Source organism: Leuciscus leuciscus (genome assembly GCF_965113295.1).
Source record: "Leuciscus leuciscus genome assembly, chromosome: 10".
Classification (NCBI taxonomy): Eukaryota; Metazoa; Chordata; class Actinopteri; order Cypriniformes; family Leuciscidae; genus Leuciscus; species Leuciscus leuciscus.
The window spans coordinates 22,754,843-22,774,169 of NC_138734.1; the positions used below are offsets into that span (position 1 = coordinate 22,754,843).

Genomic DNA, 19,327 nt, shown 5'->3' on the forward strand with positions numbered 1-19,327 from the left:
CAAGCACTCTAAGAGTGATTCTGAAGGTTTTGGTGTTACACTAACAATTTCTAAAATTAACAACAATTTCTGCCCCTTCTCATCTATGCTTAAATTTCTTAAAATTCGCCAGAGATCTTCAAAACTTTCCCCTCTATTTATCCTACTTAACGGAGCACCCCTTTCTAAAGCCTGGTTTAGGAATCACCTAGTTTCCGTCCTTAAAAGCTGCAGCCTATCTCCCTCCCAGTATACTGGGCATTCCTTCAGAATCGGGGCAGCCACTACAGCAGCTGAACGTGGCATATCTACTGCAGCCATCAAGATCCTGGGCAGATGGTCTTCCTCTGCATTTGAGTCATATATAAGACCTGATCCAAGAATCATCCTCGAAGCTCAGCAAGCTCTCCAGTAATGGTCCAGGTAAAATCCTACGCAACTACTGGTGGTGGGTTTAAAAAAAAAAAAAAAAAAAAAAAAATGCTTTTTGTAATGGCAATTTTCAGAAGTTAATATCAAACAGCATCAGAGGTGTAAGAAAACTTTCAAGAGACAAAACTGTAATAAAGAGAAAAGGTTTATTTCAATGAGGATTCTTTTCACAAAAGCCGCAGCCACCCAGCTTTGAAATAGAATACCTATTAGACATAATAAAACAGAGACATTTTATACAGTTTCTTGGCAAAAGAACTCCTCCTTCCAGGTTTCTTGTAAATTTCCAGAAAGATACCCCCTATCTTCAGCTAGTTCGGACTGGTTTCTACCCCCTGGTGCAGGTCACACTGTTCTTTGTCCCTGAGACACCCAAAGGCCTTCATCTACGACCTAAATTGGCCCTCTCGCTTCCCTGTCCCCCCTCAGCTGCTAGAAAACCTCACAGAAACATATGATTAAACAGTTTGGAAACGAATGATTATAAGAAACACTGAATTTTCCGCAACAAATTCCTCCTCTTTATCATTCTCTGATAAACGTATTAAAGGAAAATTCATCCTTGTCTTCTAATTTCTTGATCAAACATCATTACATCATTACATCATTTCATTTCAAGATCAGAATTGATTCACAGTTATATTCTTCATGTCTGAATTTCATATCACTGATCATACCCTTAAAGTTAGTAGGCAAAAAGATTAAAATTAAAACTATTAGGCAAAAACATTAGAATTAAAACTAGTTTGAAAAAAGATTAAAATGAAATAAGCTCAGGCTATTTTTCCAAGGATAGGCCCTTAATTTTACAGCAAGCAGATAAAGGTTTATTCTGGAACCGGGCTAGACGAACGAGCTCTGTCATTGCATCCCCAACACTATAGGTCGGACCCTCAGTCATTTCAGTATAAACAAGAAAAAGTTGGATTAATATTTAGTAGGAAAACAAAACATGCTATAAAAACACAGATAAAGTAGATAGGAAAACTCCTCATATTCAAACCCTGTCCTTGTATGCCATCTCGTAACATTCTTACAATGGAAAAAGAAATAAAAATAATGAAAACAATAATAATAATAAAAACAGTGAATAGAACAGTCAATCATTGACATCAAAACCTAAACAATCAAAGTTTAGAAAATCCCTTTCCTGGTCCCAGGAAGGCAACAAAAGGAAAGAAAACACATTTAACTCATGTCTGCATACATGTCATCGCTGTCATAATCATCACATTGCTCTCCATCAGTTATTCGGTACACAGTCAGTTTCACTGCTTGGACTGACGTCACCTTGCTAACCGTCCCTGCCCTGATCAATCTCTGCACTAAGCTGGAAAGGCACTTCATAATGCATGGTAAACAAAACAGAATCAGCAATCCCATACCCACAATTGGCAAGACAGTTTGAATTATTCTATAAAACCACCCTGACCATGCAGACATCAGCCACCCCACCCACTCACTATCAGTAGCTTTAGGCGGCTCTTTCACAGCTTCTCTCATGTGCTCGATGATATTGGTTATGTTGTCACTGTAGTCAGGAATATTAAAACAGCATGATACCCCCAACATTTTACAAACTCCACATTTCTTTGAAGTCAAAGCTTCAGAGCACAGCTGCTTACAGCGTTTGCTCTCCTCTTTTCACTGTTTGTTTCAGGACTCTTCACAAAGTATAAAAATTTGTACATTGCTCTCAATTTCATTAAAACTTTGTTGAAACAGTATTCCTCTATCAAGTGGTTAGTCTGCAGATTCAACTTAATGTTATCAATATTTTGTCAGTCCCACTTATCTCTGCTGTTTCACAAAAAACAAAATATCATATTACTCATCTCTCAATCCCTAAATCGCACAGGCTCAGTTAACAGCTTTTAGCTGATATTGAATGAGAGAGACTCTGAGGCATTTAGGACTGGCACACTGTACTCTCATAAACTTCTAAAATCAAACTTTATCTACCACTTAAACTTTTAACTCTAGCCCAGCAGTAAGGCATCTTTGCCAGAATTTACATCTATTTTCAAATAAACATAATTTTTATATTTGTCTTTTGCCCACATCAGGGAAGTTAGACATTACATTACCACTAAAACACAATTCTTCCCCATTCTGCCTTTGTTCATTCCTCATCTTTATGCCACTTAACTTGACATAAATAGTTCCATAAATTCTATCAGAAATTTTATTTTCATAACATACATTTCACTATATTTCTTCTCATCTTTCCCTACATGCTAGTTCCTTCTGCATCCTCCAATCTTCTTACGACTTCCATCTATTAACTTTCCTTTAAACCTCACTTACTCGTACGTTCTTTTCACTTTCTTTAACACTGCGTTCACATTCTTAGTTCTTTCTCAGACGAAAACTTTAATATCGTCATTTAATTACTGTTCTACTTTCAAACCCACATTAATACACGTCACTTTCACGTTATCACTTTCTTTTCTGAGTGTCCATTTACAATTACAGGCTAAATGGCCCCGCTGACCATAATTAAAACACTCTCTTTGCCTATAGTTTGATCATTGAGCTTGCAAACAGCTCCAACTTACTGCACACCCTTGAAGCAGTGTGTCCCCATCAGGAATGTAAACACAGCCACTGATAAGCAGTTCTCTGTATTCTTTTACACCAGTGGCGGATTCAATTGCAATAGCCAAATCATAATCTTCATCATTATCATTGGCAGCACATAAATTTTCATAAACTGCACAGAAAATCATTCAACATATTCTAAGGGGTTTTCACTAAACATTTTCTTTTTTTTTTAACTTCAACCACCTTGTTTGGCAGATACACAGAAGTTCCCACATTCATTAAAGCTGGATAACAGCACCCTGACCAGTCCTTTTTCCAAACGGTGATATGATATTACCACAAACCCAAACTGCCACCGGTGAACTTTGATACGGTTTATCGAATGGACACTTGAAATTGATTTCTTCGTGGTTGGTTTTAATTCTGCAGTCTGACCACCCAGTTTTAAATGGTCTCGGTCTGACCTTTGCTTGTCCCCTCGTCTCTCATCCAGGCCAGCTCCTCTCCAGAGGCCCGTTCGATCTCGGGTGGCCCTGGCAGCACGAGAGGTTTCGCCGTTGTTGTTGTTGTTTGTCGTCGGGGTTCCTCCTCCTGTTGCTCTCCTGATATGGATGGAACTCTCCTGCAGTGATTGGCATTCACCCACGTGGCTCGCTCGCCGACCTTCACCGCCGTATGCATGATCAGCAAGACTTGGAACGGTCCCAGCCACCGTTTCGCCCTCCAGCTCTTTCTCCTGAGGTCTCGAATCACCACGTAATCACCCGGTCTGATTTTGTGCAGGAACGTCTCTGCTACCTTGCTCTTAGAGAGAGCTTCTTTCACCTGCACAGAACTGTTAGATCACAAACACGACATCTCTTTGCAGTAATTCAACATTTCATTCTCACACACATCTGTCGATGGAAGCCTCCTTCTTTCCCCTGTTATATCCATGAACGGTGGTCTACCAAAGAGGATTTCAAATGGGCTCAAATTTGTTTTGACTCTCTTTCTCATTCTCATGTACATTAACACAATGGGGAGTGCTTTCACCCACGAGAGCCCTGTTTCTTCACAGCATTTTGCCAATTTGTTCTTTACCGTCTGGTTTTCACGCTCAACAGCGCCCCCGCTGGCAGCGTGTTAGGCACAGTGTGTTCCATCGTGACCACATATCCACGACTACCAAACAATATTTCTATTTTCCACACGGGGTTAGTTCAATGAAATCAATCATTAAATCCAATTTGTTCTTTACCGTCTGGGGCTGGCTGACTTGCCAGTGGTGTTTTAATGCCCCGTGCAACGTTATATGCGGTGCAAATCACACATCTTTTACAAAAATTTTCAGTATATATTGTGAAACCTTTGGTAAACCACAATTCCCTCATTTGCATAATCATCCCCTCTTTTAATGCATGGTCCCACCCATGCATTAATTTAGCGTAATGCAAGAAAAAATGGCTGGGCAGACACGGCTTTCCATCAACAGATGTCCATACACCATCAACAAGGCTGCAGCCTGCCGTCTTCCATTTGTTTTTCTCAGCTCCTTTTGAAAAAGACTGCATGCTCTGTAAACAAGGAGAAATGTCATTGTTAAGGTTATTGTCAACTTGTACGCAGGTGGCGCCACTGGTATCAGCTTCAGTCTGCTTTGTTGCCGCTGCCTTCGCAGCCATATCAGCTCTGGCGTTGCCTGTTGATACGAAACTTTTATCATTAATATGCGCTGCGCATTTACAAATTTCAATCTTGTCTGGCAGCATAATGGCCTCCAAAAGGTCAGATACTAACCTAGCGTTCAGTATTGGTCGTCCGTCCGACTTAAAAATTTCTGTGCTTCCACAGAGCACCAAAGTCATCCTTGACCCCAAAAGCATAACGCGAGTCTGTGTAAATCGTTACACACTTGTCAGTCATCAGTTTACATGCTTCAGTCAAAGCGACTAATTCAGCTGCCTGTGCAGAGTAATGACATGGTAATTTGCCAGATCTTACAGTTTCAAATTCAGTCGTCACCGCATAACCTACGTTATTCTGTCCTGTTTCTGGATTCTTCAACGCAGATCCATCCACAAAAAGGACATTGTCACAATTATCAAGCGGAACGTCCAACAAATCTGGACGCGGTGTGCACACCTTTTAACAGTGACATTTGGCATGTCAAACAAAATTTTATGATACCTCAATCGAGCTGTAGACAAATGTGACGTTCTCTGCTCCTGCAAAATCAAAGACACCAAATGTGAGACCCCTAAAGTCAGATCAGCATAGCCTACAAACTCTCTTGTGGCCATTGAGGGCCAGTTCAGCTACCACCACCGCCCGGAGACAGTGTGGCAATCCCGCTGCCACGGGGTCGAGTTTTGTTGAAAATAGGCTAGGGTCTCATCGGTCACCATGCGTCTACAGGAGAACAGAAGTCATAAGGTCATGCTTTTCATCAACCATCTGCACAATGGATGGTCTACAACCAGAAGGTCTAACAATCGAGATATCTCATTGTGCTTTCATGTTATCAAATGCTGTCTCAGCTTCACTTGTCCAAACAAGTCTGTCACATGACTTCAACCCTTTCCCTGTTGTCAGGGCTCGTAAAGGCTGTTCTAAAATGGCATAATTGGGAATGAATGTACGACAGTAAGCACACATCCCCAAAAATGACAGCAACTGTTTTTTGTTTCAGGCTTTGGGGCTTCTTTTACGCCCTGCACCCTTTTCTGTGACAGTGCTTTGCTGTTTGGTTTGATAACATGCCCCAGGAATGTCACTTCCTGTTTCACAAACTGCAGCTTTGAAAGGCTGACCTTGTGTCCCTCCCTTTCAAGATGCTTCAGGAGAGTCACAGTGTCAGCCCTGCAAATAGACTCATCTTCTGAACAGATCAAAAGGTCATCAACATAAGATATGAGTTCGGTTAATTTCGGTTCTAACTTGTGAACCATCACAAGGCCTAATTACACCCTCTTTCAGTAGAGCGTCAAACACCGGTTTTATACCCTCTATTGCTTCACGTTTCAGTGGATATTGTGCCTTACATGGTCTGAAATCAGATTTTGGTGTGATTACAACTGGCTCACAACCTTTTATCAGCCCCACATCATATTTGTTTGTTTTTTCCCCAAGTTTGGTGATATTTGTGCCAAAGAAATATCAATTTCTGAGGCAGAAATATCCCCCTCTCCCTGTCCTGTCACATTTTTCCCAATAGCAGTCACATTTCTCTGAACCCCCACCTCAAAGTCACATTTTGATTTAAATGCCCCCATACTCTGACTCTCTGCTGTGTGTGTGTCAACTCTCACCCAGTCTGTGGCCGATAGACACTCTCTCACAAAAAGGCCCACATCTCTCCACTGTTGGCTTATGGCCTTGGAGACAGATAAGTGGCAGGCAGTGTTCTTTGACATAAGATAACAAGCTTTCTGACTTTCTGTCAACACTGCAGCCAATGCGCACACACTCTCTGTCCAGAAAATCTGGTCAAACTTCACACTTTCATTCTTCACAGAATGAAACCACATCTTTTCAAAATCTGAATCTCGCTCTGTTACGACATGTGATGTACAATGCATTTTATCATTTGTCATAAACTCTGTGTCGACTGGGTTTGTTCGAGCCTTTGCCAATTTCAAAATTTTCTCTGCCCAATCAACATCTGTCACCTGCCATTCATAAGCCCACTTCGGCTCGAATTTGGAACAAGTAATTTGTGGTGTCTCCTCAATGCTAATTCCATAGGAATCAGCACAGAGGGACAAATTTAATTTACACATTAAATCACGAGCCATCAGAGGTGCTGGACAACCGGGAGACCACACAAATTCATGTTTGAAAAAGCGTCCCCCCTCTGTTTCGCACTCTAACGGCTCTGTTAACCGGTCAGAAATCAAATGGCCAGAGGCCGAAGTGCTCTCAAACACTTTCCCGGTTAAAATTGGAACACATGGTAAATCACATGGTCGTAATGTGGACAGGCTGCACCAAAATCAACTAAAAAGTCAATAACTACCCCTTTAACTCGTAAAGGATAAATAGGCATTTCAGAAAACCCTGTGCTTTTGTATAGTTTCACACGCTCATCACACACAGCACTGCTCAAATCATCAGTCACACAAAAAGATTTGCAAGCAGTTTTTTCATTGCAGATAGCAGAAAGAAAATCAGTGTATGTGTTTGTGTGTGCGTCGTGTGTGTGTGTGTTAGTAAAAATATTTTCACTTCCCTTTGCTGCAGCCAAAGATTGGCTCCCCAAAGCCAGACTCTTTCCGTCCCGCTCTCCAGCCCCCTCGGTTCAATCCGACTTCATGGTGGGACACGCGCTGCTCCAGTGTCCGTCCTTCTTGCATACTCTACATTTTGTACAGTCTCGGAGCGAGTGGGCATTTGTGGCACAAACATAACAGTTCAATTTTCCAGCTCCAGCAGCTCTTCCTCTCTGTCCTTTTCGGTTAGCAGGTTTTGAGCAGGAAGATGCAGGTTTGTTGGGTTGTTTAGGTCGTCGTTGTTGCATAACCACCATTGTGAGGGGTTCTTTCTTCTCCTTTCTTTCCTCTTCAGCGTGAGTAGCGTGCCGCAGCGTTGCACTCAAACGCCCGTGTAACTGTGCATGAAACTGCGCTGTTAGTCTGTGTGCCACTCGCTCTGCGGCCTCTGCCCCCCCTCGCGCTGCTCTTGCATCTGCCTCTGCCTGCGCTGCTCTTTGGGCTGCCTCTGCCAGTTCAATTTGTGCTCGTGCTTCTGCAAGTCGTGCTTCTTGGGCTGTTCTCGGGGCTGGTGGAAAGCGGTCCAGATCGAGGTCCAGCCTGAGGGCCGGTATCTCTGCTACTGGGTAGTGAGCTGTATTGTAGGCAGGCGGCGGAGCCGTTGCCACCTCAGTCACATGTGGAAAAGCACATACATTCGGTTCATTAGTAGCATTCTGTTCCAGTGGAACTGTTTTTACACACACAACATTCTCAACATTACATGCCAATTCTTTTTGTATTTGCTCTCGTTCTCGCCTGTCAGCCTCTTCCACCCAACACATTATTGTCTGTTCACATTCTTTGCACTCATGTTTAACACACACACAGCAGCTACTCTGTTTTCCCTCGTTCTTTTCTACTGACTCTTTTACTATATTTAGTCTTATTTTACTCAAGGTCCCCGCTTCGGGAAAATCGTGAAATTTGATCAGTTTCTGTATGTCAACCATACATTTACCACCATAATTATTTCTCATTTGACAGAAAATTGGTGTATAAAAATGATCTAATTTACTGTTAGATGACCCCATTTTGGCTGAATCTCCCTTCTGGATTTTACTCTTTCGACACGTGTCTTAGTATCTGTCAAACGTCTTCGACAGACCCGATTTTATTCCACCCAAAACCGGTCGGGTTTCAGCAAATATGCCGTGCTCTTGTAATTATGTTTTACTCAAAATCTTCCCATAGGCCTAAGCACTTTCTAGCGCTCTATTAATTCTGATTTGATGTGGCTCTTCCGTCCACTTGTAAAAAAAAAATTCTCAGGTTACAGAGATTTTGAGTAAAACTAACTACTTTTGTAATTATGTTTTACTCAAAATCTACTATTCACCTAATTAATCTGGCGTGGCTCTTCCGTCCACCTTTGCAAGATTTCTTCGGGTTACAGAGACTTTGAGCAAAACTAATTAACCAGCACCTGTGATTTCCCTGAATCACCAGTGGTACTTCCGTCCACTAACGAGCTGAGTGTGGCAGAAACCGATCCGAAGCTACTTCAATTTCTTCCCCAAAAATTGTGATTACTCAATCACCTCTCGCTCGTACCCAAAGCAAACTCAGCCAACATGGTTCATGTTCACTCACAATTATCAAATCACACTTAACATCAATAAAACAATTCTGCCGTTTCTTACCCAGAGATGCTTTCTCTTTTCTGTAATTGCCGCGGATTCTTTCTTGATCCTGGTGGGAGTTCTTCCACTGGTCCTGACGCGGGTGTTGGCTCTCTCTCTCGTAACCTGTTGAGTTTCTATCTCAAACCGTCGAGGTATGAGACGGCCGCCTGGTGCTGCCGTGATTGCGCAATTTCCGTCATACCCGCTCTCAGGACCAGGAGAAGAAGAGTCCGCACAGGATCCCACGTTTCTGACACCAAGTTGTAATGGCAATTTTCAGAAGTTAATATCAAACAGCATCAGAGGTGTAAGAAAACTTTCAAGAGACAAAACTGTAATAAAGAGAAAAGGTTTATTTCAATGAGGATTCTTTTCACAAAAGCCGCAGCCACCCAGCTTTGAAATAGAATACCTATTAGACATAATAAAACAGAGACATTTTATACAGTTTCTTGGCAAAAGAACTCCTCCTTCCAGGTTTCTTGTAAATTTCCAGAAAGATACCCCCTATCTTCAGCTAGTTCGGACTGGTTTCTACCCCCTGGTGCAGGTCACACTGTTCTTTGTCCCTGAGACACCCAAAGGCCTTCATCTACGACCTAAATTGGCCCTCTCGCTTCCCTGTCCCCCCTCAGCTGCTAGAAAACCTCACAGAAACATATGATTAAACAGTTTGGAAACGAATGATTATAAGAAACACTGAATTTTCCGCAACACTTTTAATATGTGGTCTTTCAGTCTGTGTGGCCCTGCGGCCTTGTCTCTGTGGTCTAACAGACCGTGTGGCCCTGCGGCCTTGTCTCTGTGGTCTAGTAGGCCACGTGGCCCCGCGGCCTCGTTTTTGTGGTCTAGTAGGCCATGCGGCCCTCACCTTGTCTTCGTGGTTTAGCAGGCTGCGTGGCCCCGTGGCCTTGTCTCTGTGGTCTAGCAGACCGTGTGGCCCTGCGGCCTTGTCTCTGTGGTCTAAAAGGCCGTGTGGCCCTGCGGCCTTGTCTCCATGGTCTAGCAGACAGTGTGGCCCTGCGGCCTTGTCTCTATGGTCTAAAAGGCCGTGTGGCCCTGCGGCCTTGTCTCTGTGGTCTAGCAGACCGTGTGGCCCTGTGGCCTTGTCTCTGTGGTCTAAAAGGCCGTGTGGCCCTGCGGCCTTGTCTCTGTGGTCTAGCAGACCGTGTGGCCCTGCGGCCTTGTCTCTGTGGTCTAGCAGACCGTGTGGCCCTGCGGCCTTGTCTCTGTGGTCTAGCAGACCGTGTGGCCCTGCGGCCTTGTCTCTGTGGTCTAGCAGACCGTGTGGCCCTGCGGCCTTATCTCTGTGGTCTAGCAGACCGTGTGGCCCTGCGGCCTTGTCTCTGTGGTCTAGCAGACCGTGTGGCCCTGCGGCCTTGTCTCTGTGGTCTAGCAGACCGTGTGGCCCTGCGGCCTTGTCTCTGTGGTCTAGCAGACCGTGTGGCCCTGCGGCCTTGTCTCTGTGGTCTAGCAGACCGTGTGGCCCTGCGGCTTTGTCTCTGTTAAATAAAAAAAATAAAAAAATAAAAAAAGTAAATTAACAAATAAATATATAAATCATAGCAGTATTATATGCTCAGTGTATTACACATCTACATATTATATCTCCAGGTTCTGTTCTAATCATGAAGTGTTTTTTGTTTTGTTTTTTTATCAGCCACGTGGCGTTCCATGTTCACGCTTATCATGTTAACTCTTGTTCTTCTACTTTCTAGGAACTTCAGGACTCAAGACCGGTGGGTATACTTTATTTTCTGTTTTGGGGGTTGGGTAGGCTCCATCCAGGTGGAAGCATTCTTCCACTTATTCTTTGGGGGTCGGCTGCGCCCCTGCCTTGATCTCAGGCAGGATATGCAGAGTCCGGACCCTCAGATTGCGAGCTACGGATGGGGCCTACGCCAAAGAACTTTATTGCTTGCTGGGTTGCTAATAAATGGATAATTGTCACAGTATTTATTCTCCCGAGTCTTTCTGGTAGAAATGAAAGCTTTAGCATTAAGTTCTGCCAGGAAGACTTAATTGTTACGTCATTCTACCTTTTCATCTATCCAATCACATTCCAACACTTGTGGTATAAAAGATCGGTACTTACTCATGTTTGAGTTCGCAGATGCTGACGCTTCAATTCACCACCATCCTCCCCACCTCCTCCAAATTGAATCCTTCCCTCCATCCCCCTCACCACCACCACCAGGATGGTCCCTTCCATACATCACGGGGGTCGGCTGCGCCCCTGCCTTGATCTCAGGCAGGATATGCAGAGTCCGGACCCTCAGATTGCGAGCTACGGATGGGGCCTACGCCAAAGAACTTTATTGCTTGCTGGGTTGCTAATAAATGGATAATTGTCACAGTATTTATTCTCCCGAGTCTTTCTGGTAGAACTGTTTACTAATGCTTAACTAATGATTAATAGCGTGCAGTTATTATAAAGTGTTACTGAAAGCTCCTGAACTAAGCAGTTAAACAGCAGCTCTACAGTCTCAGAGCCTCTCTAGGACAGCAGCCATTCAGACAATAGAGAAGTGTGAACGACGTGTGTTAATGGGCCACTGCAGTTCCTGCTCCAGCCTACAGGAGCGCTGCTGAGTATGGACTTAAACACACACACACATGTAAGTCCCCACTTGGTCAAAAATGTACAAAATTAACCAGAGCGTGTTTTGGCTGATTTTAACATGTTTTAAAGCATGACCAACAGGGGACTTGAAAAATGTCCCCACTTGGCTCGACGGTCCCCTGTTAGTGAGTGTGTAACGACACCAACGTCCCCACTTAGATAGATAGACGAGTACACACACACACACACACACACACACACACACACACACACACACACACACACACACACACACACACAGAGAGAGAGAGAAATTAACTGGTTAGACTGCAACAGAACACATTTTGAGAATGTGAAATAAAATCAAAATCAATAAATCAATAAACTCGCACACACAGACAGAAATGAACAGGCAAGACTACATTTGTTGAAATAAAATCAATAAATCATAAATAAATTCAAATCCAAAAGAGATTCACACTGTGTCACTATCTGTTGCATCTGCAGTAATGAGTAAAATAATTAGGCTACAGTTTGTATGTATATAGTTCAAATAATATTTATTATTATTATTATTACATTTTTCTTCTTTTTCTTCAATTTACTGATCAATTTACTGTTTGATAATTATTGTTTGTTTAGCATAATGAGTTCCTGATATCTATTCCATATGCAACAATAAATAAAATAATTACAGTTTGTATGTATATAGTTAAAATCATGTTTATTATTATTATTATTACATTTTTATTCCTATTTTTTAACCTACAGTTTGATAATGATTGTTTGCTGTTATGCTATTTTATGTGTTTGCTGTTCGATCATAATTGCTGTTCCCTTCTGAAGTTTTTATTACCATTTATAGAATTAAAATGAATAAAATAACAATTAATTGCAAAACGTCTGTATAAAGTGTTTTGAATTATCACTATCCATCCCTTATTTTGTTCGATTTTTTTAATGATCAAATACTGAGTAACAAAAATGTTTGCATTGTGTTCCCTTTCTAACTAAATGTTATTGTTTGATTATAATCATAATGCAAAACCTGATACTTATCTAAAAAAAAAATTACAAAATAATAATAAAGTAGTCTTTTAGAATATCTAAATAGAAATGAAGTGAAGTCCCGTGTTCATTCATACTGTTTCCAGGTGTGTGTGTGTCGTTCAGATTGACACACACTGCAGAAGGATGATTGAGGGAGAAGTCGATATTGTCCTTTAACACTCTTGAACCAAGTTTGTTTGGGTGATGGCCATCCCGATGAAATAGTTGTCTCTGACTCCAGAAAAGATTGAAGTTGTCAATGAAGTTTACTCCTTTTATATTGCAGGTTTTTTGCAGCCATGTATTAATCCCAAGCAGCCGAGAAAACCTGTTTGTTCCTCTTGCTGGGAGTGGTCCACTGATGAATGTTAGAACTTTCAGTCTTTTAAGTGTTTCAAAAAGTTCATTGAAATCCTTCTTAAGGAGTTCTGACTGCTCTTTATGAATATCATTCTTCCCCACATGGATTATGAGTCGATTTGCAGTCTTATGTTTCATCAGAATGTTCTGAAGTTCCCTGTTTATATCCGAAGTTGTTGCTTTTGGAAGGCAGCATGTAGTTGTATCCCTGCTGCTAATGTTTCTGATTATGGAGTCTCCCACTATCAGAGTCCTGGGCTCGGCTGTGCTCTGAGCTGAGTGCCGCTGTCTGCTCGACCTTGAGCGCCAGTTAGCATCAGTGTTAGCTACTGGCTGATACAGTCTGTGTTCGATCACATTCATCACGTTTGGGGATTCCTCATTTACATTCATTAGTACTTCAAATCTGTTCTCAAGATGTATAGGTGTTGGTGGGAGACCAGTGTTTGCCATCCTTGTCAGAGCTGTATCTGGGGTAGAGGATGCTACTGCGGCAATATGTGGGGCTCGTGACAATCTGATGTCTCGAGTGCCTTTGGGTCTCGCTCCCTGTTTGTGCCATCGATTTGTAAGTCGATCGGCTTGTTTCTGTACCTGTCGAGGAGCACTAGTTTCATGGGACTCACCGGCTATATGCTGAGGGTGTCCATGACGAAGCTCTATTGTGTGTTCCGTCTGGTTTGGTGGTCCCGTAAATAACTTTGTTTCAAGAACTGCAATCCTTTGTAAAAGTCTGTGGCAGTTAGTGCAGCAAGTAGATTCCAGAAGAGGCATTTTCTCTCTTATCCTTGTAGGCAGTTGTGTTTTCCTTTCCCCGGAATGTAAGCTGGTCGGGTAGAAGAATTCTGCGTTTTTGTGGTAATCCAAACTTTGTCGTTTGAGCACTGTGCTGATTTGCTGAAGTTAAAATTAGGTGATAAAAGGAGCTAAAATATAAAAATATAGAAGATAAAATATAAAAGCGATAGAGCAAAGCGCGGAGCAGTAAGCAAGAGCGTCCGAACGGTAGCTGAGCTGAGCAGGACTTCACTTCAGCAACAAGATGGACATGCGGTTGACATATCACACAAGGACAATGATAACACCACTGAGCCACAACAACCTCTGCTCACGGACACAATCTCAGCTGAGCCCTGCCCACAGAGCTCACCACAGACAGACATATTAGAACTGCTCCAAGATTCAGCACCCAAGGACGACTTCCTGGAAAACAGCCAGGGAAGCCAGGACAGCATATCACAGCCTCCTATAACACCTGAGCAACAGCCCCTTTCACCAGATACTTTCTCACTCTCGCCAGCGACTCCACTCCTGTGCTTCTCACAGAAAATGGAAGAATTAGTGCATGCTGGAACCAGACTATCCCACTCTTTTGCTGCAAGCCCCCAGATACCAACCAAAAATCGTCAGGCACCTCAAACACCGAAGCCTGCGCGCCGAGCTCGCCCGCCCCCTCCTCCTGTGAGAGCTCTTCGGCCTCTTCGGCCAAAACGCCAGGGCCCACACCCTCCTTCATCTGCTCGAGGTGAACCAAAAACAACTGATACCAGCTCTCAGTGATGTGTTTTGGGTTCCTGTTATGATAACAGTAACTTTCTCAAATGTTTACAGAACAAGCGGGAACCCAGTGTGCCTGTATCTTTCTCTATTGCTGTTCTATTACAAGATAGAAAGTCTAAGGCCTTCAATAGCCGTACAGCAAACCCAACTAATCTGGTGCCTATTACATGTCAAACTAAGATTGCTGTGGGGACAAAAAGTAAGACTGTTAAGTTAGCACTTTTAAACATTCGCTCACTTAAAAATAAATCACTTCTAGTCAACGACTTAATAACCACAAACAACCTGGACTTTATGTTTCTAAATGAAACCTGGCTAGAATACAGCTGCAGTGCAACAATCCTCAATGAAACAGCCCCTCCTAACTTTACTTTTATGAGTGTCTGCAGAGCTGTTAAGAGAGGTGGGGGTCTAGCTGCTCTTTTTAAAGATATCTATCAATGTAAGCAAATATCATTTGGGAATTACCCGTCTTTCGAATATCTGGGTACTGTGTTAAAAGGTGCTCCTCGCATTTTACTTATCATTATTTACAGGCCTCCAAAATATTCTCCAGCCTTTGCTGAGGACTTTACAGAACTGTTATCAACAATTACCTCAGAGTTTGACTGTTTTGCCATTGCTGGAGATTTTAACATTCACATAGATAATGCAGAAAACAATATGGCAAAAGAAATCAAAACTGTTTTAAAAACTTTTGATCTGACTCAGCATGTACATGGACCCACACACAATCATGGACACACTCTAGATTTACTTATCAGTAAGGGTCTAAACATTTCATCGATTTTTATTAAGGATGTAGCACTGTCTGATCATTTCTGTATTTTCTTTGATATATTGATCTCTCCTGCCACTGAAGCTAAATCTGTGTCTGTCAAGAAGAGATGCTTAAATGAGAACACTAGTGTACTATTTATGAAGGCTATATCCTTAACACCAAGCATATCTGCTGACTCTGTTGATTTTCTCCTTGATTCTTTTAACTCAAAAGTTAAAAATATAATTGATGATATTGCTCCTGTTAAAGTCAGGAAGAAGAGTGGCAGACAAAAAGCACCTTGGAGAAACTCAACAGCAGTGCAACATATGAAAAGACAATGCAGAAAAGCAGAGCGCATGTGGCGGAAGACAAAACTTGTAGTCCATTATAACATCTACAAAGACAGCCTGCATGCTTTCAATATGGAACTAGGCAAAGCTAGACAGACTTTCTTCTCAAATATTATAAACAGCAATTTAAACAACACACGCACTCTTTTTGCTACTGTAGAGAGACTGACAAACCCCCCAAGCCAGATTCCTAGTGAAATGCTCTCAAACAGCAAGTGCAGTGAGTTTGCTTCTTTCTTCTCTGAGAAAATCAATAATATCAGAAAGGTGATCAGCACATCCTTGAGTTGCACTGAGGTCAGACAGATCAGACCACCTGAGAAAGTAGTTACTATGTCTGACTTCAAAGAAATTGATGGCAAAATTTTGGAAGAAACCGTACAGCACCTTAAAACATCAACATGCGCCCTTGACACACTTCCCACATCTTTCTTCAAAATTGTGCTAAACAGTTTAGAAGCAGATCTTCTAGAAGTGGTAAATGCCTCACTTCTCTCTGGGAGTTTTCCAAACTCCCTGAAAACTGCAGTTGTCAAGCCCCTCCTGAAAAAGAGCAATCTGGATAAGACCATATTAAGCAACTATAGACCGATCTCAAATCTTCCTTTCATAGGCAAGATCATTGAAAAAGTTGTCTTCAATCAGCTGAACAAATTCTTAAGCTCGAATGGATACTTTGATAATTTTCAATCTGGTTTCCGACCGCATCACAGCACAGAGACAGCGCTCATAAAGATAATAAACGATATTCGCTTAAATACTGATTCAGGCAAATTATCAGTGCTGGTACTACTCGACCTCAGTGCTGCATTTGACACTGTCGATCACAACATACTTCTTGACAGGCTGGAAAACTGGGTGGGGCTTTCTGGGATAGTCCTAAAATGGTTCAGGTCATACTTAGATGGGAGAGGTTATTATGTGAGTATAGGAGACCATAAGTCTGAGTGGACATCCATGACATGCGGAGTCCCTCAAGGCTCAATTCTTGCGCCACTCCTGTTCAACCTGTATATGCTCCCAATGAGCCAAATAATGAGAAATAACCAAATTGCTTACCACAGCTATGCAGACGACACACAGCTGTACTTAGCCCTATCGCCTAACGATTACAGCCCCATTGACTCCCTGTGCCGATGCATTGACGAAGTCAACAGTTGGATGTGTCAAAACTTTCTTCAATTAAACAAAGACAAAACTGAAGTTATTGCGTTTGGAAACAAAGATGAAGTTCTCAAAGTGAACGCATACCTTCACTCTAGGGGTAAAACAACTAAACATCAAGTCAGGAATCTTGGTGTGACACTAGAGTCAGACCTTAGTTTCAGTAGTCATGTCAAAGCAATAACTAAATCAGCATACTATCATCTGAAAAATATTGCAAGAATTAGATGCTTTGTTTCCAGACAAGACTTAGAGAAACTTGTGCATGCTTTCATCACCAGCAGGGTGGATTATTGTAATGGACTCCTCACTGGCCTTCCCAAAAAGACCATAAGACAGTTGCAGCTCATACAGAACGCTGCCGCCAGGATTCTGAGCAGAACCAGAAAATATGAACATATCACACCAGTCCTCAGGTCTTTACACTGGCTCCCAGTTAGATTTAGGATTGATTTCAAAGTATTATTACTGGTATATAAATCATTCAATGGCCTAGGACCTCAATACATTGCAGATATGCTCACTGAATATAAACCCAACAGATCACTCAGATCATTAGGATCATATCAGCTAGAAATACCAAGGGTTCACTCTAAGCATGGTGAGTCTGCTTTTAGCTATTATGCCAGCCACAGCTGGAACCAGCTTCCAGAAGAGATCAGATGTGCTCCTACAGTGGTCACATTCAAATCCAGACTCAAAACACTTCTGTTTAGCTGTGCATTTACTGAATGAGCACTGTGCCGCTGTTCGTCCGACTGTTTGTACTGTACTGTATTTTACTCTATTTTTCTAAACTGTTTTAATTATTCTTATTTCTTTTAATTATTTTAATTTCTCCTATGTCAGCAGGGCATTTAGCCCGAAACTGTAAATGCCCACTCAGAAGGTGATAATGTGAAAGTGATTAATGTGGGTTTGAAAGTAGAACAGTATTTAAATGACGATATTAAAGTTTTCGTCTGAGAAAGAATGTGAACGCAGTGCTAAAGTGCTAAAGAAAGTGAAAAGAACGTGTGAGTAAATGAGGGAGAAAAGAAAGTTAAAGGAAAGTTGATAGATGGAAGTCGTAAGAAGATTGAAGGTTAAAAGAAGGTTGAAAGATTTAAGTCCTAAGGGAATCCTTTGAAAGAAAGATCTATAATAAATATTCTTTTTTATTTTTTAAAAGTACTGTATTTTATTTTATTTTTCTAAACTGTTTTAATTATTCTTATTTCTTTTCATTATTTTAATTTCTTCTATGTAAAGCACTTTGAATTGCCATTGTGTATGAAATGTGCTATATAAATAAACTTGCCTTGCCTTGCCTAAATATATATCTAAATAAAAAAACGAATAAGATAGAGAAATCATGTCTAAAACAACAATAGGAATCAAAAAGCCTTTCTATGTATTTATATAGGAAGCTACAGGCAGCCTACTGGCGGTTACAGGACATTACACACATTTTGTTTTTTAGTCCAAAAAATTAATTATGCAATTCATAGTGCTATACTGCCCTCTTGTGTTCAAAATCAGGTAGGCCTATTGTATCTATATGAAAATATACTAGGTATGTGACGGTGAGAATATTTCCCCACCGGTTAATCAACGTGTGACACCGCTGGGGGCTTTTGAATCGCTAACTTAAAAACGAAAGTAAAATATGTTCGTCCACACAGATATTGATAATGGTGCGGAGCAGAGCGAGCGTTTTCAATGAATTCCTATGGAAGTAGGAATGAATATATATATGTATATATATATATATATATATATGTGTGTGTGTCTATATATATATATAGCTATATTTAGGGCCCAAGCCCTGAAGGGGCGAAGGCCCTATTGTTTTCGTTAGGATTATTATTATTATTATTATTATTATTATTATTGTTGTTCAAGGGTTCGGGGGCTTTTGGGAACTTTAACGTTCTCAAAAACTCATGAAACTTTGCACACAGGTCAGAACCTGCGGCCATTAGGGCCGGGCTGAAGCTGGTACCCGGGCGTGGCAGGGGGGCTCAACAGCGCCCCCTGGAACGGAATCCGAACACTTGTCCATAAATCAAACACACTTGCATGTAATAATATGAAACTCGGAACAGATATAGATCTCATCGGGCCGAACAACTTTTGTGCTCTAAGTTTTACGCCAGCCCAACAGGAAGTCGGCTATTATGGGTTGTTTGGAAACGCATGCTGTGGAATTTAATGTACTCCTCCTAGGAAATTCATCCAATCGGCTCCAAACTCGGTCAGCATGAAGTCAAGACATTGAGGATGCTAAATTGCGGACGGATTTTTGATATCTCGAACGGTTTGGCCGTGGCGAGGAAACGAATTTATGGCGAATAATGGAAACAGGAAGTGTGTTATAACTTCTGCATACATTAACTGATCTTGATTAAACTTCAGCAGTGTGTTCGTTGTAAGAGGCCGATCACATGGATGTGACTATTGTGATTCAAAGTTATAGCGCCACCAACTGGCAGCAGGAAGTGTGTCACTTTCAAAATGCTTTGAAATCACCCTCTTATTTTTACCCGATTTGCTTCAAACTTTATGTGTATAATGTAAACACACGGCAGATGTAGACCTGTGAAAGGATTATTGATATCTTTAATAATGTTGCCGTGGCAACGCATCAAACTTTAATATTCTTTTCGGATGCTTTTGAGACTCTTCACATACTTGAAAATGCATGAAACTCAACAGACACATCACAT

At 41.7% G+C, this 19,327-nt stretch overlaps 1 long non-coding RNA gene across 1 annotated transcript; it reads right to left on the reverse strand.

Annotated features, from left to right (window-relative positions):
- Positions 1 to 538: 538 nt before the first annotated feature.
- Positions 539 to 8,410, reverse strand: LOC309508701. Its single transcript, XR_014209679.1, has 2 exons — positions 6,212 to 8,410; positions 539 to 6,162 (listed from the first exon to the last, which is right to left on the reverse strand). It is a non-coding gene; the product is annotated as an uncharacterized lncRNA (long non-coding RNA).
- Between the last annotated feature and the right edge of the window lie 10,917 nt (positions 8,411 to 19,327).